The sequence below is a fragment of the Papio anubis genome, chromosome 2 (assembly GCF_008728515.1).
Source record: "Papio anubis isolate 15944 chromosome 2, Panubis1.0, whole genome shotgun sequence".
Classification (NCBI taxonomy): Eukaryota; Metazoa; Chordata; class Mammalia; order Primates; family Cercopithecidae; genus Papio; species Papio anubis.
The window spans coordinates 165,472,767-165,500,061 of NC_044977.1; the positions used below are offsets into that span (position 1 = coordinate 165,472,767).

The 27,295-nt window shown below is 35.7% G+C and overlaps 1 protein-coding gene across 2 annotated transcripts in view; it reads left to right on the top strand.

Moving 5' to 3' along the window:
- The window catches only part of KCNH8 (potassium voltage-gated channel subfamily H member 8), a 385,706-nt gene that overhangs the window by 174,984 nt on the left and 183,427 nt on the right, over positions 1–27,295 (top strand). The window lies entirely within an intron of this gene.

The following is a 27,295-nucleotide window of genomic DNA, read 5'->3' on the forward strand; positions in this document are numbered from 1 at the left end:
AAATGGGCCAATGCCTACCTCAGAGTATAACTATGAGAATAGAGAAAATTAAATTAAATGTGATCCAAGAAGTATTTGCATTAAGTAGGTAGTTGTAAGTCAATCATAATCATAATAAATGTCATATGCAAATCAATAAATATGATTCATCACGTAAACAGAACTAAAGACAAAACCACGTGATTATCTCAATAGATGCAGAAAAGACTTAAGATAAAATTCAACATCCCTTCATGTTAAAGTCTCTCAATAAACTAGGTATTGAAGGAACATACCTCAAAATAATAAGAGCCATATATGACAAACCCACAGTCAATGTCATACTAAATGGGCAAAAGCTGAACACATTCCCCTTGAAAACTGGCACAAGACAAGGATGCCCTCTCTCACCAATCCTATTCAACAGAGTATTAGAAGTTCTGACGAGGGCAATCAGGCAAGAAAGAGAAATAAAGCGTATTCAAATAGGAATAGAGGAAGTCAAACTATCGCTGTTTGCAGATGACATAATCCTATATCTGGAAATTTCCATCGTATCAATCCCCAAGCTTCTTAAGCTAATAAGCAACTTCAGCAGTCTCAGGATACAAAACAAATGTGCAAAAGTTGCTAGCATTCCTGTACACCAACAACAGACAAGCAGAGAGCCAAATCACAAACTGTATCAGTTCATTTTCACATTGCTATAAAGAAATACCTAAGATGGGGCAATTAATTTATTTTATTTTATTTTATTTATTTCGATAGGTTTTGGGGGAACAAGTGGTGTTTGGTTCATAAATAAGTTGTTTAGTTGTGATTTCTGAGATTTTGATGCACCTATCACCAGAGTAGTATACACTGTACCCAAGGTGTAGTCTTTTATCCCTCACCCCCACGCCCTGTCCCTCAAGTCCCCGAAGTCTATTGTATCATTCTTATGCCTTTGCGTCCTGATAGCTTAGCTTCCACTTATTAGTAAAGACATACAATTATTAGTTTTCCATTCCTGAGTTACTTCGCTAAAAATAATGGTCTCCAATTCCATCCAGGTTGCTGCAAATGCCATTATTTTGTTCCTTTTTATGGTTGAGTAGAAGTATGTATACACACACACACACACACACAACCCCCCCATGGAATACATATATACACACACATATATACACACATATATACATATATACACATATATATGTGTTCCATGGTGTGTGTGTGTGTATATATACACACACATATATGGTGTGTACACATACATACACATACACATCATGGAATACACACACACACACACACATATATATATCACATTTTCTTTATTTACTTGTTGATTGATGGGCATTTGGGCTGGTTCCATATTTTTGCAATTGCAAATTCTGGTGCTATAAACATGCATGTGCAAGTGTCTTTTTCATATAATTACTTCTTTATCTCTGGGTACATACCCAGGAGTGGGATTGCTGCATCAAACGGTAGATCTACTTTTATTTCTTTAAGGAGTCTCCACACTGTTTTCTATAGTGGTTGTAGTAGTTTACATTCTCACCAACGGTGTAAAGGTGTTCCCTTTTCACCGCATCCATGCCAACATCTATTACTTTATGATTTTTTTATTATGTCCATTCTTGCAGGAGTGAGGTGGCATTGCATTGTAGTTTTGACTTGCATTTCCCTGATACATAGTAATGTTGAGCATTTTTCTATATGTGTGTTGTCATTTGTGTATCTTCTTTTGAGACTTTTCTATTCATGCCCTTAGCCCACTTTTTGATGGGATTATTTGTTTATTTACTATTTTATTTTTGCTGATTTATTTGATTTCTTGGTAGGTTCTGGATATTAGTACTTTGTCAGATGTATAGATTGTGAATATTTTCTCCCACTGTGTGGGTTGTCTGTTAACTCTGCTGTTTCTTTCTTTTGCTCTGCAGAAGCTTTTTAGTTTCATTAAGTCCCATCTGTTGGTCTTTGTTTTTGTTGCATTTGCTTTTGGGTTCTTGGTCATGAAGTCTTTGCCTAAGCCAATGTCTAGAAGAGTTTTTCTGATGTTATCTTCTAGAATCTTTATGGTTTCAGGTCTTACATTTAAGTATTTGCACCATCTTGAATTGATTTTTGTATAAAGTAAGAGGATCCAGTTTCATTCTTCTACACGTGGCTAGCCAATTATCCCAGCACCATATGTTGAATAGGGTGTCCTTTCCCCACTTCATGTTTTTGTTTGCTTTGTTGAAGATCAGTTGGCTGTAAGTATCTGGGATTATTTCTGGGTTCTCAATTGTTTTCCATTGGTCTCTATGCCTATTTTTATACCATTATCAAGCTATTTTGGTGACTGTGGCCTTATAGTATAAAGTTGGGTAATGTAATGTCTCCAGATTTGTTCTTTTTGCTTAGTCTTGTTAGGCAGGCTCTTTACTTGGTTCCATATCCATTTCAGGACTGTTTTTTCTACTTCTGTGGAGAATGATGGTGGAATTTTTATGGGAATTGCATTGAATTTGCAGATTGCTTTTGGCAGCATGGTCATTGTCACAATATTGATTCTCCTCATCCATGAGCATGGGATATGTTTCCATTTGTTTGTGTTGTCTATGATTTCTTTCATCAGTGTTTTGTAGTTTTTCTTGTAGAGGCCTTTCACCTCTTTGGTTAAGTATATTCCTAAGTATTTTAATTTTTTGTAGCTATTGTAAAAGGGGTTGAGTTCTTGATTTGATTCTCAGCCTGGTCACTCTTAGTGTATAGCAGAGATACTGATTTGTGTGCATTAATTTTGTATCCTAAAATTTTACTGAATTCATTTGCCTGTTCTGGGAGTTTTCTGGGTGAATCTTTGAGGTTTTCTATGTATACGTTCATATCATCAGCAAACAGCAACAGTTTGACTTGCTCTTTACTTATTTTGATGCCCTTAATTTCTTTCTCTTGTCTGATTGGTCTGGCTGGGACTTCCAGTACTATGTTGAATATAAGTGGTGAAAGTGGGCATCTCTGTCTTGATCCAGTTCTCAGGGGAAATGCTTTCAGCTTTTCCACATTCAGCATAATGTTGGCTGTGGGTTTCTCAGAGGTGGCGTTTATTACCTTAAGGTATGACTCGTCCATGCCGATTTTGCTGAGGGTCTTAATCATAAAGGGATGCTGGATTTTGTTGAACACTTTTTCTGCATCTATCGAGATGATCATATGATTTTTGTTTTTAATTCTGCTTATGTGTTGTATCATATCTATTTACCTATGTATCGTTAATGTATACATACCTCTGAATGTATCCCTACATTCCTGGTATGAAACCCACTTGATCATGGTGGATTATCTTTTTGATATGCTGTTAGGTTTGGTTCACTAGTACTTTTTTCTTCTTTTTTGAGGAATTTTGCATCTGTGTTCATCAGGGATATCGGTCTATAGCTTTCTTTTTCTGTTAGGCCCTTTCCTGGTTTTGGTGTTAGGGTGATATTGGCTTCATAGAATGATTTAGGGAGGATTCCCTCTTCTTCTGTCTTTTGGAATAGTGTCAATATGATAGGTACCAATTCTTCTTTGAATGTCTAATAGAATTCAGCTGTGAATCTATCTGGTTCTGGAATTTTTTTTGTTGTTGGTAACTTTAAAATTACCATTTTAATCTTGCTGCTTGTTATTGATCTGTTCAGAGTTTCTATTTCTTCCTGGTTTAATCTAGGAGGGTTGTATATTTCCAGGAATTTATTCATCTCCTCCAGGTTTTCTAGTTGATGCATGTAAAGTTATTCATAGTAGCCTTGAATGATCTTATGAATTTCTGTGATATCTGTTGCAGTATCTCCCATTTTGTTTCTAATTGAGCTTATTTGGATCTTCTCTTTTCTTTTTGGCTTAACCTTGCTGATGGTCTATCAATTTTATTTATCTTTTCAAAGAACCAGGTTTTTGGTTCATTTAATTTTTGTATTTGTTTTTGTTTTAATTTTATTTAGTTTTGCCCTGATCTTTGTTATTTCTTTTCTTCTGCTGGGTTTGGGTTTGGTTTGTTTCTCCAGTTCTTCAAGGTGTGACCTTAGATTGTCTATTTTTGCTCTTTCAAACTTTTTGATGTGGACATTTAATGGTATGAACTTTTCTCTTAGCACAGTCTTTGCTGTATCTCAGAGGTATTGTTATGTTGTGTCACTATTATTCAGTTCAAAGAATTTTTGAATTTACATCTTGATTTCATTGTAGACCTAATGATCATTCAAGAGCAGGTTATTTAATTTCTATGTATTTGCCTGGTTTTGAGGGTTCCTACTGGAGTTGATTTCCAATTTTATTCCGCTGTGGTCTGAGACAGTACTTGATATAATTTCTATTTTCTTAAATTTATTGAGACTTGTTGTGACTTATCATATGGTCTATCTTGGAGAATGTTCCATGTGCTGATGAATAGAATGTATATTCTGCAGTTGTTGGGTAGAATGTTCTGTAAATATCTGTTAAGTCCATTTCTTCCAGAGTATAGTTTAAGTCCATTGTTTCTTTGTTGACTTTCTGTCCTGATGACCTGTCTAGTGCTGTCAGTGGGGTATTGAAGTCCCCCACTATTATTGTGTTGCTGTCTATCTCATTTCTTAGGTCTAGTAGTAATTATTTTATAAATTTGGGAGCTCCAGTGTTGGGTGCATATATATTTAGGATTGTGATATTTTCCTGTTGGACTGGTCCTTTTATCGTTATATAATGTCCTTCTTTGTCTTTTTTAACTGTTGTCACTTTAAAGTTTTTTTTTTTTTTTTTTTTTTGTCTGATATAAGAGTAGCTACTACTACTCTTCTTTGGTGTCCATTTTCGTAGAATTTCTTTTTCCACCCCTTCACGTTAAGTTTATGTTAGTCCTTATGTGTCAGGTGAATCTCTTGAGTCTCTTAAAGACAGCAGATACTTAGTTCATGAATTCTTATCCATTTTGCCATTCTGTATCTTTTAACTGGAGGACTTAGGCCATTTTCATTAAATGTTAGTATTGAGATGTGAGGTACTATTCTATTTATCATGCTACTTGTTACCTGAATACCTTTTTTTTCATTCTGTTATTGTTTTATAAGTCCTGTGAGATTTATGCTTTAAGAATAATCTATTTTGGTGTATTTTGAGGATTTGTTTCAAAATTTAAAGCTCCTTTTAGAAGTTCTTATAGTGCTGGCTTGGTAGTGGTGAATTCTTTCAGCATTTTTTGTGTGTGTCTGGAAAAGACTTTATCTTTCCTTCTTTTTTTTTTTTTTATTTTTTTTTTATTTTTTTTTATTTATTTATTTATTTATTTATTTATTTATTTATTTATTATTATTATACTGTAAGTTGTAGGGTACATGTGCATAACGTGCAGGTTTGTTACACATGTATACTTGTGCCTTGCTGGTGTGCTGCACCCATCAACTCGTCATTTACTTCAGGTATAACTCCCAATGCAATCCCTCCCCCCTCCCCCCTCCCCATGATAGGCCCCGGTGTGCGATGTTCCCCCTCCCGAGTCCAAGTGATCTCATTGTTCAGTTCCCACCTATGAGTGAGAACATGCGGTGTTTGGTTTTCTGTTCTTGTGATAGTTTGCTAAGAATGATGGATTCCAGCTGCATCCATGTCCCTACAAAGGACACAAACTCATCCTTTTTGATGGCTGCATAGTATTCCATGGTGTATATGTGCCACATTTTCTTAATCCAATCTGTCACTGATGGACATTTGGGTTGATTCCAAGTCTTTGCTATTGTGAATAGTGCTGCAATAAACATACGTGTGCATGTGTCTTTAGAGCCGCATAATTTATAATCCTTTGGGTATATACCCAGTAATGGGATGGCTGGGTCATATGGTACATCTAGTTCTAGATCCTTGAGGAATCGCCATACTGTTTTCCATAATGGTTGAACTAGTTTACAATCCCACCAACAGTGTAAAAGTGTTCCTATTTCTCCACATCCTCTCCAGCACCTGTTGTTTCCTGACTTTTGAATGATCGCCATTCTAACTGGTGTGAGATGGTATCTCATTGTGGTTTTGATTTGCATTTCTCTGATGGCCAGTGATGATGAGCATTTTTTCATGTGTTTGTTGGCTGTATGAATATCTTCTTTTGAGAAATGTCTATTCATATCCTTTGCCCACTTTTTGATGGGGTTGTTTGTTTTTTTCTTGTAAATTTGTTTGAGTTCTTTGTAGGTTCTGGATATTAGCCCTTTGTCAGATGAGTAGATTGCAAAAATTTTCTCCCATTCTGTAGGTTGCCTGTTCACTCTGATGGTAGTTTCTTTTGCTGTGCAGAAGCTCTTTAGTTTAATGAGATCCCATTTGTCAATTTTGGCTTTTGCTGCCGTTGCTTTTGGTGTTTTAGACATGAAGTCTTTGCCCATGCCTATGTCCTGAATGGTACTACCTAGGTTTTCCTCTAGGATTTTTATGGTATTAGGTCTAACATTTAAGTCTCTAATCCATCTTGAATTAATTTTCGTATAAGGAGTAAGGAAAGGATCCAGTTTCAGCTTTCTACTTATGGCTAGCCAATTTTCCCAGCACCATTTATTAAATAGGGAATCCTTTCCCCATTTCTTGTTTCTCTCAGGTTTGTCAAAGATCAGATGGCTGTAGATGTGTGGTATTATTTCTGAGGACTCTGTTCTGTTCCATTGGTCTATATCTCTGTTTTGGTACCAGTACCATGCTGTTTTGGTTACTGTAGCCTTGTAGTATAGTTTGAAGTCAGGTAGCGTGATGCCTCCAGCTTTGTTCTTTTGACTTAGGATTGTCTTGGAGATGCGGGCTCTTTTTTGGTTCCATATGAACTTTAAAGCAGTTTTTTCCAATTCTGTGAAGAAACTCATTGGTAGCTTGATGGGGATGGCATTGAATCTATAAATTACCTTGGGCAGTATGGCCATTTTCACGATATTGATTCTTCCTATCCATGAGCATGGTATGTTCTTCCATTTGTTTGTGTCCTCTTTTATTTCACTGAGCAGTGGTTTGTAGTTCTCCTTGAAGAGGTCCTTTACATTTCAGTGCATACAAAATTCTTGGCTGATAATTGTTTTGTTTTAGAAGGCTAAAGATTGGACCCCAATCCCTTCTTGTTTGTAAGGTTTCTGTTGAGAGATTTGCTGTTAATCTGATAGGTTTTCTTTTATAGGTTGTCTGATGCTTTTACCTCACAGCTCTTAAGATTCTTTCCCTTGTCTTGACTTTAGATAACCTGATGACTATGTGCCTAGGCAATGATCATTTTATGATGAATTTCCTTGATGTTCTTTGAAAATCTTGTATTTGGATATCTAGATCTCTAGCAAGGCCAGGGAAGCTTTCCTTGATTATTCCCTCTAACATGTTTTCCAAACTTTTAGATTTCTCTTCTTCGGGAACACCAGTTATTCTTAGGTTTGGCCTTTTGACATAATCCCAAACTTCTTGGAGGCTTTGTTAATTTTTTTTTTTTTTATTCTTTTTGCTTTGTCTTTATTGACTTGGGTTAATTCAAATGCCTTGTCTTCGAGCTCTGAAGTTCTTTCTTCTACTTGTTCAATTCTGTTGCTGAGACTTTCCCATGCATGTTGCAATTCTCTAAGTGTGTCCTTCATTTCCAGAAATTGTGGTTGTTTTTTACGTATACTATCTATTTCATTGCAGTTTTTTTCCATTCATATCCTGTATTTCTTTTATTTCTTTAAATGGATTTTACCTTTCTCTGGTGCCTCCTTGATTGGCTTAATAATTGGCTTCTGGACTGGGTGCAGTGACTCACACTTGTAATCCCAGCACTTTGGGAGGCCGAGGCAGGTGGATCATGAAGTCAGGAGATTGAGACCATTCTGGCTAACACAGTGAAACCCCGTCTCTAGTAAAAAATACAAAAAATTAGCCGGACATGATGGTGGGTGCCTGTAGTCTCTGCTACTTAGGAGGCCAAGGCAGGAGAATGGCGTGAACCCGGGAGGCGGAGCTTGCAGTGAGCCGAGTTCACGCCGCTGCACTTCAGCCTAGGTGACAGAACGAGACTCCGTCTCAAAAAAACAAAAATAAAATAAAAAATAATTGGCTTCTGAGTTCTTTTTCTGGCAATTCAGAGGTTTTGTCTTGGTTTGGATTCATTGCTGGTGAGCTAGTGTGATCTTTTCGGGTATTAAAGAACCTTGTTTTGTCATATTACCAGAATTGATTTTCTAGTTCCTTGTCATTTGGGTATACTATGTCACAGGGAAGATCTGGGACTCTTGGTTGCTGTTCAGATTTTTTTGTCCCACAGGGTGCTTCCTTGATGTGGTGCTCTTCCCTTTCCCCTAAGGATGGGGCTTCCTGAGATCTGACCTGCAATGATTGTTATTTCTCTTCCGGATCTAGCCACCCAGTGGAGCAACTGGGCTCTAGGCCATTACTGGAGAGTGTCTGCAAAGAGTCCTATGATGTGATTTGTTTTCAGGTCTCTCAGCCATGGACACCATCACCTGCTCCAGTGGAGGTAGCAGGGGAGTGAAGTGGACCCTGTGAAGGTTCTTGGTTGTATTTTTGTTAAGTGCACTGGTTTTGTATTGGTTGGCCTTCAGCCAGGTGGTGGCATTTTCAAGAACACATCAGCTGTAGTAGTATAGGATCAGGCAGTGGGTGGAGCCATAGCACTCCCAAGAGATTATGTCCTTTGTCTTCAGCTACCAGAGTGAGTAGAGAAAGACCATTCAATGGGGCAGGGTTAGGTGTGTCTGAGCTCATACTTTTTTGGGGGCGGGGCTTGGTGTGGCTGCTGTGGGCAATGGGAGTGTGGTTTCCGGGCAAATGGATTTATAACAGAGACTGGGCAATTTATAAAGGAAAGAGGCTTAATTGACTCACAGTTCCACATGGCTGGGATGGCCTTGGGAAACTTACAATCATGGCAGAAGGTAAAGAAGAAGCAAGTATCTTCTTCACAAGGCAGCAGGAAAGAAAAGAGTAGAGGAGGGACTTCCAAAAGCTTATAAAACCATCAGATCTCATGAGAACTCACTCACTGTCACATGAACAGCATGGGGAAAACCACTTCCATGATTCAGCCACCTTCCACCAGGTCCCTTCCTCAACATGTGGGGACTATATGAATTACAACTGGAGATGAGATTTGGGTGTGGACACAGAATCAAACCATACCATGAAAGAATTCTCACTCACAGTTGCTACAAAACAATAAAATACCTAGGAATACAGCTAACCAGGAAGGTGAAAGGTCTTCACAGGGAGTACTACAGACCACTACACAAAGAAATCAGAGATCACACAATTGGAAAAACATTCCATGCTCATGAATAGGAAGAGTCAATGTCATTAAAATGCCCGTACTGCCCAAAGCAATTTATAAATTCAATGCTGTTCCCATTAAACTACCGTTGACATTCTTCACAGAACTAGAAAAAAAAAATACTTTAAAATTCGTGTGGAACCAAAAAAGGGCCCGAACAGCCAGGGCAATTTTAAGCAAAAAGAACAAAGCTGGAGGCATCAGGCTACCTGATTTCAAACTGTACTGCTGGAGTACGGTAACCAGAAGAGCATGATACTGATTTAAGAACAGACAAATAGACCAATGGGACAGCACAGACAACCCAGAAATAAGACTGCATGCCTACAGCTATGTGATCTTCAACAAACCTGACAGAAACAAGCAATAGGGAAAGGACTCCCTATTCAATAAATGGTGCTGGGATAACTGACTAGCCATATGCAGAAGATTGAAACTGGACCGCTTCCTTACACCATATTAAAAAATTAACTCAGGATGAATTAAAGACTTAAATGTAAAACTGAAAACCATAAAAACCCTGGAAGACATCCTAGGCAATACCATTTAGGGCATAGGCATGGACAAAGATTTCATGATGAAGACACAAAAAGAAATTGCAACAAAAACAAAAATTGACAAATGGGATCTAATTAAACTAAAGAACTCTACACAGCAAAAGACACTATCAATAGAGTAGAAAGATAACCTAAAGAATGGGGGAAGAATTTTCCCAAATTATGCATCTGACAAAGGTCTAGTATCCAGCATATATAAGGAACTTAAACATATTGACAAGAAAAAAACAACCCCACTAAAAAATAGGCAAGGGACATGAACAGACACTTCTCAAAAGAAGACATACATGTGGCCAACAGTCATGAATAAAAGCTCAACAGCACTCATCATTAGAGAAATGCAAATCAAAACCACAATGAGATAGCATCTCACACCAGTCAGAATGGCCAGTTTGAAATGTCAAAAAATAACAGATGTTGGTGATGTTATGGAGTAAAATGAATGCTAATACACTTTTGGTAGGAGTGTAATTCAGTTCAACCATTGTGGAAGACAGTTTAGCAATTCCTCAAAGACCTAAAGATAGAAATACCATTAGACCCAACAATCACCTTACTGAGTACATACCCAAAGAACTGTAAATCGTTCGGTAATATTATAAAGACATGCACATGTATGTTCATTGAAGCATTATTCACAATAGCAAAGACATGGCATCAACCTAAATGTCCATCAATGATAGACTGGACAAAGAAAATGTACATATACATCACAAAATACTATGCATCCGTAAAAAAGAACAAGATCATGCCTTTTGCAGGGACATTGGTGAGGCTCGAGGCCATTATCCTTAGCAAACTAATGCAGGAACACAAAACCAAATACCACATGTTCTTACTTATAAGTGGGAGCCAAATGATGAGAACTCATAGGCACATAGAGTGGAACAATACACACTGGGGCCTATAGGGTGGAGGATGTGAAGAGGGAGAAGGTCCAGAAAAATAACTAACGGATACTAGGCTTAATACCTGGATGATGAGATAATCTGCACAACAACCCCCACCCCCGCCCGCCATGACACACGTTCACACGTTTACCTATGTAACAAGCCTGCACAGGTACCCCTGAACTTAAAATAAAAGTTAAAAATATATATATAATAAATCATTATGATTTATTGTGGAAGTAATGGTGTTGATATTAACTAGACATGATCAGAGTCAAGGCTCTGCAAAATCATGAAGTGTCTCTGAACTTTTTAAACTTCTTTTTCTGAGTCAGGCATAGGTAAAATCATTCCCTTCATCCTGTGCCAAATGTTGGTATTCTATTGATTGTCAACTAATTCCTGCTAAGCAGCTATTTCTTCCAGAGAGTATTTATATTTTAATAGAAGTAGCTGTTAATATCAGATATAGGCTCAAGGATTTGAATAAAGATAGACTAAGGTGGCACTACTCTCCTGCTATGCCTGTATTTTCCTGATGACTAGTTTTCTCCATTTCAAGATCCTGAACTCGTTGTACCAGTTAGTCTTTGCTGCATAGCAAATTTCCCCAAAACTTGAAAAATTTAAAACAAAAATAGTTTTTATATTTTATGAGTCTGTGGGTTAGCTACATGGTTCTTCTGTTTCAAATGGTATTGGCTGGAGTCATTCATGTAGCTACTATCAGCTTGGAACTTGGCTGGGGCCAGAATATTCTGAAGGACTTCATTCATATATCTGGTGTCTTAGCAGGGCCCTTAACTGAGGAGGGTAGAATCACTGGGAGTCATTCCATTGTCTAAGATGTCTGGTTCTCTCTCTCTGGCTTGCTTTCTCTTATTCAGTAGTTGAGCTTTGAGACTTTACATAATGGTTGGCTCTCAAGAGGGCAAATATGGAAGCTGCGTAAGTCCAGAAGTCACACAGTCTTTTCTGCCATACTTTAATGGTCAAAGAAAGCCGCAGGACCAGCTCAAATTCAAGGGGAGAGAAAACAACCTTTATCTATTGGTAGGAAGAAAAGCACATATGAATAAGAATGTGATGGCTAATTGCTGGCCATATTTACTTATTTAGTTTTGAGACAGGGTCTCACTCTGTCACCCAGGCTAGAGTGCAGTAGTGTGATCTAGGCTCACTGCAGCCTCCATCTCCTAGGTTCAAGCAACTCTCCTGTCTCAGCCTCTCAAGTCGCTGGGATAACAGGCACACAACACCATGTCTGGCTAATTTTTGTATTTTTAGTAGAGACGGGGTTTCACCATGTTGGCTGGGCTGGTCTTGAACTCCTGACCTCAAGCAATCTGCCAGTCTCAGCCTCTCAAAGTGCCGAGATTACAGGTATGAGCCACCACGCCTGGCCCCGTGGCCATATTTACAGACAATCTAACATTTTATTACACCTTCCACCTTTTTCTCCTTTCTTTCCTTGTTCATTTTTCATGTCTCTCCTGACAATATCAGTGATGTCACTGGTTTCTCAAGTTATATGGAGTGAGTGTTGTCATCATTATTTCTAATTCAATATGCCTAGTAGAAAATACAGAGGTTTTAGAAACATATAGACCTTCAAATGGATGCCAGGTCTACTTATTTCTAGTAATATGACACTGAGCAAAATATGTAAACTCTTTTACCTCAAGTCTTCTCATCTACTAACTAATAGAGGGGACAAAACTTACCTCAAAGGGTTAATATTAGATTTATATTAATATAGTTTATGCATAGTGATTAACTGAAACTTAAGAGATGCTCAATAAGTGTTACTTTATTTCTTCCTATTTCTACATGTCTCTCTGTCTCAGTTTTTTTCTATCCCATTACCTCTTCCTAGAAGAAAAACATTTTTGAAAATTTCTAACCACTGTTCATAACAATCAAACATATTTGTCATAAACCTACTGATATTGTTCAACAAATTCTTCAAGATTTATTAAGCATTTTGACAACTATTATTCTCTTATGCTGGGTGCATTATTCTTTCCTGAGTTTGCCATGTTATTGCGACTGCTAAGCCTTGGCTCATACTTTCCTTTTGCCAAATAAACTATCATTGCCTATTCCTAAATCCATACGAAATCTTTTCTTTTTCAGAAGCGTTGTCTAATGTTTCTGGTGCTTATTAATAATATTTGTAACCTTGTATTTTAATCTATTTGTTTCCAAACAGTTTCCATCAGTTTTATGCTCCATGATGAATTTGGGGGTATTTTAAACCATGTGTCCCCCGACTACTCACTTTAAATTTCACACACTGTAAATAGAACTAAACAATTGGCAACTTTTCAGTAACAACGTGTTGAATTGCACAACCAGAGAAGCAGTAAAAATTTGCTTTTAGGGTCATTTTATCTATGAAAGATTCCAGATACAGCATTAGTCAATGTCTTCATAAATGCTGTGGAAAAAATATATAAGTAGAAAGTAATAGCAATGATTAGGGACAATTGAGTGATTGCAATTTTTGAAAAGAAAAATCAAGAAAAGCACATTATCTTTCTTGATTCATACGTTATTTTGTGTGATTAGAATTTCCATAAAAGAAACTCCTAACCAATATTTGACTAAGCATTAAAATAAAATAGTGAATAAAAGAATCCTGTTTCTATCATATTATTATACTTGCTATAGATACAATATGCAGGCACTTTTTTTCTTTTGATGGGTGTTGCTGGATGATTTCTTTATTTATGTCCTTGATAAATACTGTCAGAAATATGTTCTAGAAAAGTAAATAACCAAAGGATAGTTCTTACCAATCCATTAGAGTTTTTATAGCTAGCATCATTTGTTTGGTCTTTCTACTTCTAAAACCTTTCTTTAATAAATACATCACTCCAAATCCAAAAGCAGATGTCAGATCACATCTTCCTCATCTAGATAACCCCAATATTTCTTTTAAGAGTTAGGATTCCGGCCGGGCGCGGTGGCTCAAGCCTGTAATCCCAGCACTTTGGGAGGCCGAGACGGGCGGATCACGAGGTCAGGAGATCGAGACCATCCTGGCTAACACGGTGAAACCCCGTCTCTACTAAAAATACAAAAAACTAGCCGGGCGCGGTGGCGGGCGCCTGTAGTCCCAACTACTCGGGAGGCTGAGACAGGAGAATGGCGTGAACCCGGGAGGCGGAGCTTGCAGTGAGCTGAGATCCGGCCACTGCACTCCAGCCTGGGCAGCAGAGCGAGACTCCGTCTCAAAAAAAAAAAAAAAAAAAAAAAAAAAAGAGTTAGGATTCCAATATGCCAGAACCAGAAGGACATTCTGAGGTTTCCCGACATTTCCTCTGTTTATGGAGACAGCTGTTTCACTAACTTGCAGCACTTGTAAATGCTTTGACAGCTGATCACATACTATATTCTTGACTTCATACTTTGGTAAGCCTGGATATGTATCTTTCTATAAACCTCACCTAATCTTTGATGTTACTATTACCTTACCTTTGCTTGGACAGCACACTCAGAAGGCTTCATCACCAAGATTTTGGGAGAGTAAAGCTAAGTATAGTTGATGTAACGTTGTAGAAGCAGCATAGGAACAATAAGAACAATAGGTAAAGCTATAATTATAACAACATTAAAAGCTTATATTTAGAAATGACCGCATTCGATATTTTAGGATATTTTTCTAGGTTTTTTCGTTTCATTTTATTCTCTTCTAGTTTTGACATTTTATGATACATTTGTTCTCTAGAAGGGAACGTCTTTATTTAGGAGGATAAAAACTTAGGAGGGTCTTAGCATTCACTTTTGCTATTCCAATCTACAACTGGAAGATACATAAAAGTGCTTTGCATTGCAAATTTGGGATAACTTCAAAAATCCCATGGTTGATGTTAGGGATAGCAGTAAGCATTTCAGTTCCAGAAGAATAAAAGAAATTCCTATTTGAAATGAATTCCTCATTTGGAGGAAAAAAAAAAACATGCATTCTGGCACAACAAGATCAAATTATGGAATACAAAAGTGGCTCCTTCCCATGTGCAGTCCCTGTCCCTCCTCCAGTCCTCTGCACACCCAAACTGTTTCTGATTGGCTTTTAGCTCTTAGTTTGTTTGGTTTTTTTTTTTTCCTTCTAACACTTGTATTTGGAAACTCTTCTGTGATATTGAGAAGTATACTCTTGAGTGTTTAATAATGTTTTTTTCCAAAAGAAAAAAAAAGAGTTAGGATTAAATTCTTTAGCCTATTATTCAAGATCTCTAATGAATTTTGCTGAAATTTTACTCTCGATTTTGTCTCCCACAGCATCCATTACACACCACCACACATAATGTATGTAATCTTTTTCTCAAATGATAAAGTATTCTAACATATTTTTGCTCAAGCATTCTCAGTCTAGAATTCCCTTTCTTCCATAAGCTTGGCCAAAAGTATGTTTTCTAGGCTCAGACCAGAGGCTAGTTTCTCTATTGATTTTTTTATTATTCTTATTCTCCCTTGTAAACATCTTCCTTATATTCCACAAATACTTCCATTTAGTGCTCATGTGTGCCACCATATCCTCAATTATGTCTATTTTTCTGACCATATATGATCTCAACGAAGTCAGAAATTGTTTATATGAGCTTGGTGTCTCACAACATCTTCCTTATAACTGATGGGGTTATAAGAAGACAATGAATTTCCAACACCTATTGTGAAACTGTTGTGGGAGTCATATTTATTTTTGACATTTAAGTTGAAGTTATTTTAATATTGGGAGCATCAAGTAATCCTGAAATTGTGCCATTTGGGGACATTACAAACAAGATTTGGAAAATCCTATCAGGAAGTTAATGCAAGGAATAGGAAAACCAAAATATTCGTTTTATTCTTAACCACTAATAGGGAAATTGTGGGGTTTGTTTGGGTATCATATAGTACAAACATAGGAGTGTCTCCCCATAGTCAGGACTTCCTAGCAAATGTTATGATATTTTTGTAAGGAAGAAAACTCTCATTTCTTCATAACTTATTTAACTTTAGAGGATCACCTATAGGCAAAGGATAATCATATATTGTGAGGTGCCTAGTCTTTTGAACTACCTTTCAAAGCTAAATTCCATCAGACATTTTCTCAATTTTTTCTTAAAATGTCACATTCTCTACTGAAGAAGTAAAATTCAAAATTGCAGTATCTGCCATCTTCCCAGAAGGACATAAATCTCCAACCAATGATACCAAATAATAATCAGTTCACTGTAGGCAGACTATTTCTTGCAAGGTAGTATAAATAAAGTTTTTTAAAAATCAAAATTCATACTTTGTATCATTTTCTAATACTGTGGGGAAGTTTTTTGAGATTTTTTCTTATAATATAAGGTTCTGGCTTTCTGATGTTGGTAACAGTAATAGCTACATGTTGACTTAGAAGATTTAGATTTTGAGACGGACTTCTTTCTTTAATTATTTTATTTAATTATTATTATTATTATTATTATTATTATTATTATTATTATTTTGAGACAGAGTCTCGCTCTGGTGCCAGACTGCAGTTCAATGGCTCAATCTCGGCTCACTGCAACCTCCGCCTCCCAGGTTCAAGTGATTCTCCTGCCTCAGCCTCCCGAGTACCTGGGCCTATAGGTGTGTGCCACCACACCTGGCTAATTTTTTGCATTTTTAGTAGAGACAGGGTTTCACCTTCTTGGCCAGGATGATCATGACCTCTTGACCTCATAATCTGTCCTCCTCGGCCTCCCAAAGTGCTGGGATTACAGGCTTGAGCCACCGTGCCGGCCAATTATTTTTAATTTTTATGAGTACATAATAGATTTAGGTATTTATGGGATGCGAAAGATATTTTGGTACAGGCATACAATGCATAATAGTCACATCAGGGTAAATGGAATATCCATCCCCCCAAGCGTTTATCATCTCTTTGTGTTACAAACATTCCAGTTGTACCCTTTTAGTTTCTGTAAAATGTACAACAAATTACTATCGATTGTTATCACTCTGTTGTGCCATTAAATACTAGCTCCTATTTATTCTAATTATATTTGTGTAACACGGTGAGTCTTCTATCATGATGAAACTAAGTCTAAGTCAAATACAATGAAATACCTAGACTCTGAACCGTTTTACTTGTGAAGATCCATACTCAAAATGGCCAATATCAGATTAGTTGGTAAGAGAAATTTTTTTTAAGTATTAGTACTTTAGGGATGTATATATCACCTATTTTTGCATTATATTACTTTTTTTTCACATACATTTCACATGTGTGAACTAAACTGACTCAAGATTTCAGGCCTATTTCCTTATATTGGGCAGTTTCAGGTTCACTTACAAAACATTGCTTTGCTTTTGTTCAAACTTCTATCACTACAAAAATCTCCCTCTTGGTACCCTTTTACAGTCATACCAACCCCATCACCCTCTACCATCCCTAATGCCTGACTACTGCTAGTCTGTTCTCCATCTACAACATTTAGAGAATGCTATCATAGAATAATGCAATGTGTAACCTCTTGAGATTAACTTTTTCCACTCAACTTAATGCCCTGGAGATCAATTCAAGTTGCTGCCCACTTCCATTGTTTATTCTTTTTTATGTCTGAATTGTATTTCATGGTATAGATAGACCAGTTTACTTAACAATTGTACACAGGGCTTCATGAGGACATGCCTCCATTCCTCTGGAATAATTCTCCAACAGTGCAATTGCTCACTTGTATGGTAAGTATATGTTTAAGGCTTTTTTCTTCAAGAAATTCCCAACCTATTTTTTAGATTAATTGTTTTTCTTTTTCTTTTTCTTTTTCCATTGTTTTGAGACAGAGTCTCCCTCTGTCCCCTAGGCTGAGACAGTGGCACGATCTCGACTCACTGCAACTTGTGCCTCCCAGGTTCGGGTGATTCTCATGCCTCAGCCTCCTAAGTAGCTGGGATTACAGGTGCGTGCCACCACACCCAGCTAATTTTTGTATTTTTAGTAGAGACGGGGTTTCATTGTGTTGAACAGGCTGGTCTTGAACTACTGACCTCAAGTGATCCACCCGCCTTGGCCTCCCAAAGTGCTGGGGTTACAGGGGTGAGCCATTGAGCCCGGCATAGAGTGACTTTTACTTCTCATTTCCACCAGCAATGTGTGAGAGATCCAGTTTCTGCACATCATCACCAGAATTTGATACTGTAACTATTTTTTATTTTGCTATTGTGTATTGATATCTCATATGGTGTCTATTGATATCTAATTGTAGTCTCAATTTGCATGCCCTTAATGGTTAGTGTTTTTAAACATCTTTTCATGTGGTGATTTGCTATTCTTATATCCTCTAGTGAAATGTCTTTTGCTTATTTTCTAATTGGATTGTTTGGTTTTCTTATTGTTGAGTATTCAGAGTTCTTTATATATTCTACATCTAAGTCCTTTGTCAGATGAGTGGTTTAGAAATATTTTTCCCAGGATATAATTTGTACTATAAATGTGCTAATTCAAAGCTTCCATATACTATTAAAATTTAACAGTAACCATGCAATTGTTTTGAACCTAAATCAACAAAAGATTTTTTGTTTAGAATTGCAAACGCATGGTAAGAATACAAAACTGATCAAATGTAGTTGGATTTATTATGGTTTTTAAATTTCTGCAGACAGCACTTCCCCTGTTGTCTACAGAGGTTTGGAGTGCCTTCCCTGCCCTGACCCTGGCAGTATGCTATTGCTCTTGCTAGACCTAGAGATTAGCAGGTTTTTGTAACACTCTCACGGTAACAAAATTCACGATAGACTGTTGTATAATTCAGTACATGGAAAATGATAAAATATATAATCCATATACTTTTCTTTAAAAAATGACAATGTATTCCAGCCAACAGAAATGATTCAAAATTATAAATTTAAGAATGTGGAAGATATAAATTTGTGTCCTTCCTTAACAAATTTGGACCAGGTATATATTAATCCAGAAGGATTCTTCAGTTCACAGTGTAAACGACACCCTTCATCAATTCCCTACATGATTCCTCTTTCACTTGTAGTCATTTTTGTGTATCAGCAACTAGTTTTTCTGGGGCACATTTTTTCCCCACAGTTCATACCGGAAATTTTTCTTAGCAGCACTTATGGGATAAAAGTTTAAATAAAGGAATAAAAAGAAGAGTGGGCAGAGGGACAAGCTGGGCTGCAATGCAGTTATAAGATATTTGCCGACTCCAAGTTCACCAGCAGCTAAAACTGGGTGCTCTGCAGAGTTGTCTCAAATTGGGCAGGGACCCCTCATTACAGTCCCATATGGACCGTCATTGAATGCAGGATGTTCTGGGAAGAGCCACTCACTTCACCTGAGGGAAATTCATAAGTGGACTGAGGCCTAAGAGGTGATGGTTCTGGACAGGTACACTCCCAGTGCTATAGATTTCAGGCTTTTAGTCCTGAGCAGGCATCTGGCCAGTGTAGCATAACATGTACTACAACTCAGCAAGTAGAACCTGTCTTCTTATTTCTCATCACAAAAGCAAAGCTTCAGGAGGTCGAGGCTATAGCTTGCGATGATTGTACCTGGGAATAGCCACTGTACTCCAGCCTGGGCCACACAGCAAGACCTCATCTCTAAAAAACAAACCAAAGCAGGGCTTAATTTGTGGCCAAATGGCCATTTGCATTTCAAACCTTTTAATAATGATTACATATATATATGATGTATATATTCAAAATTTATATTGAATGAACTGAGTCACAGGCTTTTTTAAAATTGAGCAAAACTAAAAGTCCAGTCTCGTGTACTTTGGCAGATATTTTCCCCTTAAATCCTCTTTATATCTAAGATCTATAACTATTCCTGTGTTAGTTATGTTTAAGATTAATTTATATGAGGTCAGTGATGTTAAAAAAAAAAAAAAAAAAGAAAAGAAAAGAAAAAGAAAGCCTAGAACAAAGCCAAAAAATAAGTCCACCAAAATGTTAAATTATTACCGGGAGGTGGTATTATGAAAGAGATTCATTTCCTGCTTTGCATTGTTTTCCACTTCTAAATTTAGTAAAACGCACATGTATTATTTTTATTATTCAAGGAAGAAATGTGTATGTACTATTTAATTGTAGTTGAGCTTATAAAAAATAAATGCAATAAAAATTTGGAAGGAAGTGCTTGAAATTCTTGATATTGAAGCCAATCAGGCATTCTTTCTTTTTTATTTTTCTGTATTTCCCAATTTTCCATAATGAATTTAAATTACCTTTATTCTCTCTCTACATATATATTTTTTCTGTGTTTTCCCAATTTTCCATAATGAGTTTAAATTACCTTTATTCTCTCTCTCTAAAATATGTATAGTTTTTAGATTTCAGCCTTTTTATAAGTTACAAAAACTGCCACCCCACTAAATAAGACTGCTCCCTTCGTTACTGTTGAATATTTTTAAAGAAGAGTCCTTCTATTGCATTTTATAAAGCTTTTTTGAAAAACACAAATGTTTACTGAGTTATATATAAAATCTGGTATTTACAGAGATGGTCATGTGTTTTTTTTTTTATTTACAGATCTGCTGAATTATATTGATTCCCTAAAAGGGAACGACCCTTAGCATAAATCTTACATGAGATTGATATATTTTTCTTTTACTGTATTTCTATATTCAGTTTACTAATGTTTTATTAAGGATTTTTGCATCTATAAGTGAAAGTGATATATATATACACACACACATACATACACACACACACACAGTTTTGGTACCAAGTTTTCCAGAGTTGTAAGTGTATTCACAAATTTTTTGGCTCTTTTATTCTCTGAAGTTGTTAAAAGAATTATCTGTTCTTTTAAAGCTTGATAACTTTGACTTTAAAACCCTCTGCAGTAGGCCTCAGAGAGGGGTGGTAAGTGACATGAGATAGTCTCTTTCTCTGCTTCTTTCCACATTACTGGTCTATTCAAAATTTTTACTACTGTTTGGAACTATTTTGGTAATTGACTCCTGCCTTCAAAGTATTCATTAAATCTAAAAAACTATGAAAATGTAATTTTCTACAAAGTAATTTTATAATTTCTAAAGTCTTCCAAATTCATGATCTTGTTTTTATTCTGAATATTATTTGTGTTGGTCTTATTTCTTTTCCTTGAATACAACTGCCAGAAGTTTAATTCTCTTATCTTCTTTCCATTTAATTGGCCACATTTTAAAAAGCGTTTTGTTTTCTGTTTCATTTTTTTTGTTTCTATAACCTAGTTTACTCTTATTTGTTGTTTTCCTATTAAATTATTATATTTATTTGGTGTCTTAAAGTTCTACATATTTAATATTTTAAATATGTAGTTTGTTTCATGTATTAGATATTTTATATGATATATTTTGTAATAGGTACATTTTAAGTATTGATTTTTCTCTCATTCATCTGATTACATCCATCGAGTTTGGATTTCAAATGTGCTTATTAACATTATTTCTTTTTAAAAAGTCTTTTATTTGCAAAAGTCTACAAATTTGCTTACTAATTTCTTTTAATATAAAAAATTATACAGAAATTTAATAAATCAAAATAGAGTTTGAGCCATTATATGGAGAATTGTTTTCATACACATCACTTCTATTTTTTGGAATATTTTTGAAATTGTGTTTGCAGAACAAAATCAACTGCTATGAATATTCCATGAGCATAGGAAAGAAGAGAAATTCTTTCTTTGGTAGATACCGTAGATACTCATTCATTAATTATAGATAATTATCAACATTAACATTATTAATGTATTAGCCGTAATAACTTGTAAATCAATGTATTAACATTCCCTATAATTTTATTTATTTTTTGCCACCACAGCTATCAGTTTCTGAGACAGATGAAGTTACTTCACTGTGATTTTGGATTTTCAGATTTCCTGTGTTTTTAATGTTTTTCAATGCTATATAATTTAGAATGTAAAAATGTATAATTTTATTGTAATTTTTTTAAAAGGACGTTTCCTTTGCATCTTGAACTATAAGTTTCTGCATTGATATTTAAATGGGAACAAGTGCTCTATTTTTTTAAAAAGCATGTTATAAAAGTAGTTTACAATGTAAAAGCAAGGATATGAGAGAAAGTGGAAAGGAAATAAAACCTAAAATGACAACTGGAGAGAGAGTACATTTCAGCGTACGTCCTTTTTAGTGCAAGAAAGAGAGCGAAATAAGAGAAGACCCTGTCTAGCAGAGAAGATAACTCCTGCCTAGAAGAGATCCATTTTGACTCAACACTATAACACAGATAAGTAAAAATATTGGACAGGCTCACAGCTCAGTGATCTATTATTTACTATGGTGAGTTGGAAAGAACATGTGATTTCACGGAAGTTCATTGAGAATTCAAATATCATCCCTCCCACTTACTGTGTGAATTTGGACAAGTACACAATTTTCATGATCTTCAAGTTTGTTTTATGCTTTTTTTCCCCTTCAGTTAATAGAAAAACTAATGCCTAACAAAGTGAGGATTAAAAAAGAACCAAGACAAAGTTCCTGGCATAATGCCTAGAACATGATGGAGGTTAAGGGAATATTGCTAATACATGATGTTTTGTTCAGAAGTCCTAACTCAGTGGAGTCTAATCATAACTTTCATTTTTTTCCTGGAAATTTTCATCTCTCAGTGTTGCTTAGTAACTAAAATGGCTTATTTAATTATCCTGCTTACTGACCACTACCTCCTCCTCTTGTATTTTACTTATTTACCTTCATTGACCTGATGGCAATTGAAATCTTCACCTTTTCATCACTGAAAGAAAAAGGGAAGGCCTAGATTTTCTCCTTTTACTCCAAACACTCTTACTAGATAATTTCATAATCAACTAATTGACAAAGCCAGGCAACTTTTATCTCTACACGTATTTCAAATGTGCCGGCTTTGCTCCATGTCTACTGCTAGCTACCACTTTAGTCTTACCATGTTTTTACTGATCTACTAAAACAGGCTCCTGAGTAATCTCCTATCAACTTCTGTTGTCTCTTTCTAATAAAATCACCCATTACAAGTCAATTTGTTCTTTTGAAAACTCAAATGTTCTCATGTCATTTGAAGGTTTAAAATCTTACTATTGCTTCATGTGCTCCAGCACTGTAGCTTGCTAATCTGTGCTATGTTATAGGAAACAAGAAGAGAATGAGGGAGACAGAAAACACACACACACACAGAGAGAGAGAGAGAGAGAGAGAGAGAGAGAGAGGAGAGAGGGAGATAGAGGAGAAAGAGAGAGTTATCTTCTTATTCAAGTAGCTGCAAATATGTATTTTAGGCTTTTTAAAAAAATAATTTAGGCTTTTTTATTTGTTTGTTTCCTAACTAATACTTTTATCATTGCACTTATAGTCAAGAGCAAAAATTCTAATGTGGCTTCAAAGGTGCTGAATGAGCTGTCTGACTTCTGCCTACCTTCTAGTTCCCCTTTTTACCGCTCTTCCTTCCTTTCACCATATACTAACTCTTCTGGACTTCGTTCAGTTCTTCAAAGATGCTGAACTCCTTTCTGCCTGAGATCCTCACACCTTGTCTTTGCTCCTCTGACCCTATCTTATTAACAACTATTGGTTCTTCAGATTTTAACCCTGGGTCATCCATCTCAAGCAGTTTGTTCCCTACCACCACCACCACTACCACCGCCACTCTGTATAATTTTATCAGGTTTCATTGTTAAATGGTTTGATATCACTTTATTGTTGTCCTTTTTTGGTGAAATAATTTTACATTAAAAATATATATGAAGTATAAAATATTATTACAAATCATTATATACCCCCAATCCAGTTTAAGAAATACAATTATACTAATACCATTTAGTAAAGCATGGTGGTCAACTGGAGATTCTGTTTTCTAGCCTCTTGTGCAGCTGGTTGTAGTCATGTGATTACATACAGTTTTACAGCAGTTGTACATTTCTCTAAACAGTATATTATTTAGTTTTACACATCTGTGAATATTGTTAAAATGTTGCCATTTTTTCTCTTTCATTTTTTGCTTTTGTACTCAGTATTATGTTTTTGAGATATTTCTGTGTTAATAGGAAGACACTATTTCATTCATTTCCCATTTATTTCCTATGTAAGTTCAGTTTGATGGAATTATGATATTCTGTCATTACTATGCCTGTATGCATTGTTTTATTTGTGGACATTTGGCTTATTTCTAGTTATACATACACACACACCCATATGTTATGTGTATATATACACATACTGATGTGTTTGTGGTTTGTGTAGATATGCAGATTAGAAATATTGCTGTCATGAATATTATAGTAAAGTAGAATGATTTTCAACTCAATCTTGCATGAGGGTTCAATTGTGACTAAATATTTGCACAGAAAACTTTTTTTCTTCCATTTAGAATCAAGACTATCACAAATTATTCTTTGACCCTTCCCTTTGAGGGGACCTTTTCTAAGATTGTAAAACTGCTATCGTTTGATTTGGAAAATCTCAGTTATTAATTAGATTTCTCCACTGAGAAGGGAATTGGCTTATGGATGGTTGTGAATATCTAATCTGGTTCATTTTGTAGTTAGCATTGTAATTCCACTTGACATTTTGAAGCCAATTGATACTGTATAAGCAGTCTGTTGGCCATTCCTACCAAATTTCTGTAGAGATTGTCTGAAAACTCTGGCTGTTTTCAAGTTTAAATATATTTAAAATTACTCCTTGCTGGAGTAATAATTCCATTTTCAAATGTAATTGACAAAGATTCTATGTAGATCAAAAAATTTCACACACGAAGATATGATCTTAACTTTTAGCAGTAACCATGAAATGTGCTTTGTTCAGCCACAAGTTTTTAAAAAGTGTCCTTTTTGATATTATTCTGGGTGTTTTAAAATCTATTTTTAGTGATGCAAGTCTATAGTAATGTAGCAAATTTGATTTTCAATATTTTTTCAAGCATGCAGCAAAAGGTGAATGCTTTTTTTAAAAGTAACATTCAATTAGACTTTTGCGGTGAATCAAACACCCCATTTGCTGGTCATTAAAGCATCCCCGAGTGGTGTGGGAATTTTGGAGGTAGGGGTAATTAAAGTCCATGAAAGACTTGGGGTGAGGTCTCAGATGGGCAGGAATTATAATACCTGTTACTCTATGTGAAAGTTGATAAAAAGCAGCAGTCCGGAACACTAATTGAAGTCACTAAGGGACTTGGTTCTGTATGTGGAAAGAAGAGGGACTCGAGACCAATCTGACTTCACATACTGACTCTACTCCTGTTACTAGATGTGTGACCATCTAATGTGTTATTAGACCTTCAGTTTTCTCATCTGTAAATGGCAAATAATAATACTTATTTCATAGGATACTTACGAGGATCAGTTTTAATAATAAATTTGGAAGATCTAGAACAGAGCCTGGCACACAGTAGGCATCAACAGCAGTCATATGGCTTCTATGACATAGCAACTAAACCAAATTTTTTTTATGAAGGAGAGATATCAAAGAGCTTTTATAATAGTAGAGAGATTTTATGATGAACTTAAATAAATAGATTGTAATGTTTTTATATTTTGCAATAATTGTAACATAGATACAATTTATTTAGGGTGAAATTTGATCAAATAATGACTAAATGTTTCTTAATGTAACATAACCACTTTATTTTTCTTGAACAGTAGCCCTTTAGAAAGAAAACAATATAGCTAGATCCTTACTTTGTTTTACTAAAATATAGTCCAATTGGATTAAAGATTTAAATGTTAAAACTTTTTAAAGTAAGGGCAAAATATATTGGAATAAACTTGCATATATTTTTGTGTGACAATAGTTTGGCTATGCAGGGCATAATGTCTAGACACCAGAAATAGAAAGATAAGTCTGACTGAAACCAGTGGCAAATCCATATAGGTCTGCAGCAAACTCAATGCTTGCCTTCTTGGAGGAAAGAATTCAGCCAAGGGGCAGAAGTAGGTTTAAGGCAGAGGGAGAGAGCAAGGCAAGTTTTAAGATTGAGAGTTTATTTAAAATGCTTTAGAGCAGGAATGAAAGGAAGCAATGTACACTTGAAAGCGGGCCAAGCATGTGACTTGAGAGATCCAAGTTCTCTGTTCAGCCTTTGACTTGGGGTTTTACACATTAGCATGGTTTTAGGGTTTCCATTTCTCTTTTCTTGGTTCTTCTCTTGAGGTAGGCTGTCCACATGCACAGTGGCCTGCCAGCACTAGGGAGGGGCTGCATGCACAATGTGTTTACTGAAACTGTGCACATGTTCACTTGAGGTGCTTTCCCTTACCAGTAGTGCATTCCCAGAGGAAGGTTATGTACCAGTTAAACACCACCATTTTGCCTCTTAGTGCGCATGCTTGAGCCCACTCGTTCAACTCCTAACATCACCAGCTCAGGTGTTTTCTACCTATCGGGATACTGTCTTTCACTGGCACTGGCTGCAGCCAATTATCATTTCAGAGCGACAGTTTAGCAACCACTAGGCCATCAACTAATGTTTGCTTGACATTCCTGGGGAGATGGTCCTCTCCTGCACTGTTCATGTCTGACTAACTACCTACTGTAACATGACAACAGGTATTTTAGAATTTATAAACTGCGTAAATGAATTCCAAAGTCAAGAACAAATTGGGAACATTTTTGTTGGCAAATATGATGAGAAAATGGCCATTACTCTAGTATACAAAGAGCTACTGCAAATAAATTTAAAAACACTACTTCGATTTCAAAATTGACAAAACTGAATAGACCAGAAAAATCAATACAAACAAACAATAAATATTTAAAGCATGCTCATCCACACTCATGATTTTTATAATACAAATTAATATGGCATTTTTCAACTATCCAAATGTTAGCCAATACTCATTTAATAGTTTATAGTTTTGGCATGTGTGTGGTGAAGCAGGCACATCTATTCACTTGCTGGTACTGTAAATTGCTGGAATGAAATATGGAATATGTATACCAAAATTTAAAATGTACATACCTCTGCCAGTAATTTATATAGTTAATAAACTCAAAGCTGTATGCATTTAAGAATTTTCTTTGCAGGATTGGCCACACAGATTTTGACAAAAAAATCTTAGGTAAATCTGAATATTCATGATAGAGAAACAGTAAAATTCATAAAATTAGTTATATCCTTAACATAGTGTGCTATTAGCCATTTAAAAAAATAGGAGAGAACTATAATATGCAAATATTGAATGATTTGCAAGTATTTTAATGTGAAAAAAGTAATAAGTAAACAATTTTTACTGTAAACATATATATATGCAGAGAAAAAATAATTATAAGTGTGGATATAGGGTACATATTAGAAATTTTTCTGGAAAGAATGTTTTTAAATATTGAGAGTAGAATTAGCGATTTCAGTGTGGAATAGCAGGAAGGAAGGAATAATACCCATTAATGATTTCCTGAACTATTTGAAAGTTCTCCTCTGTTCATGTATGTTTTACTTTAATTTTTAAAAATTAATGCAGTCAATATGATGATAAAAATGTACAAATTATAAAGGACTAAAATTAAATTAAATGTCATTAGGATCCAGCAGATTATTTTAGGTATTGGAAAACATGTACAATATACTCTTGAAAGGGAACTGTCAAAACGACATTCTGGAGGTGAAATGATGCATGCGTTTGTGTCTAATGAGCTTTATTTTCC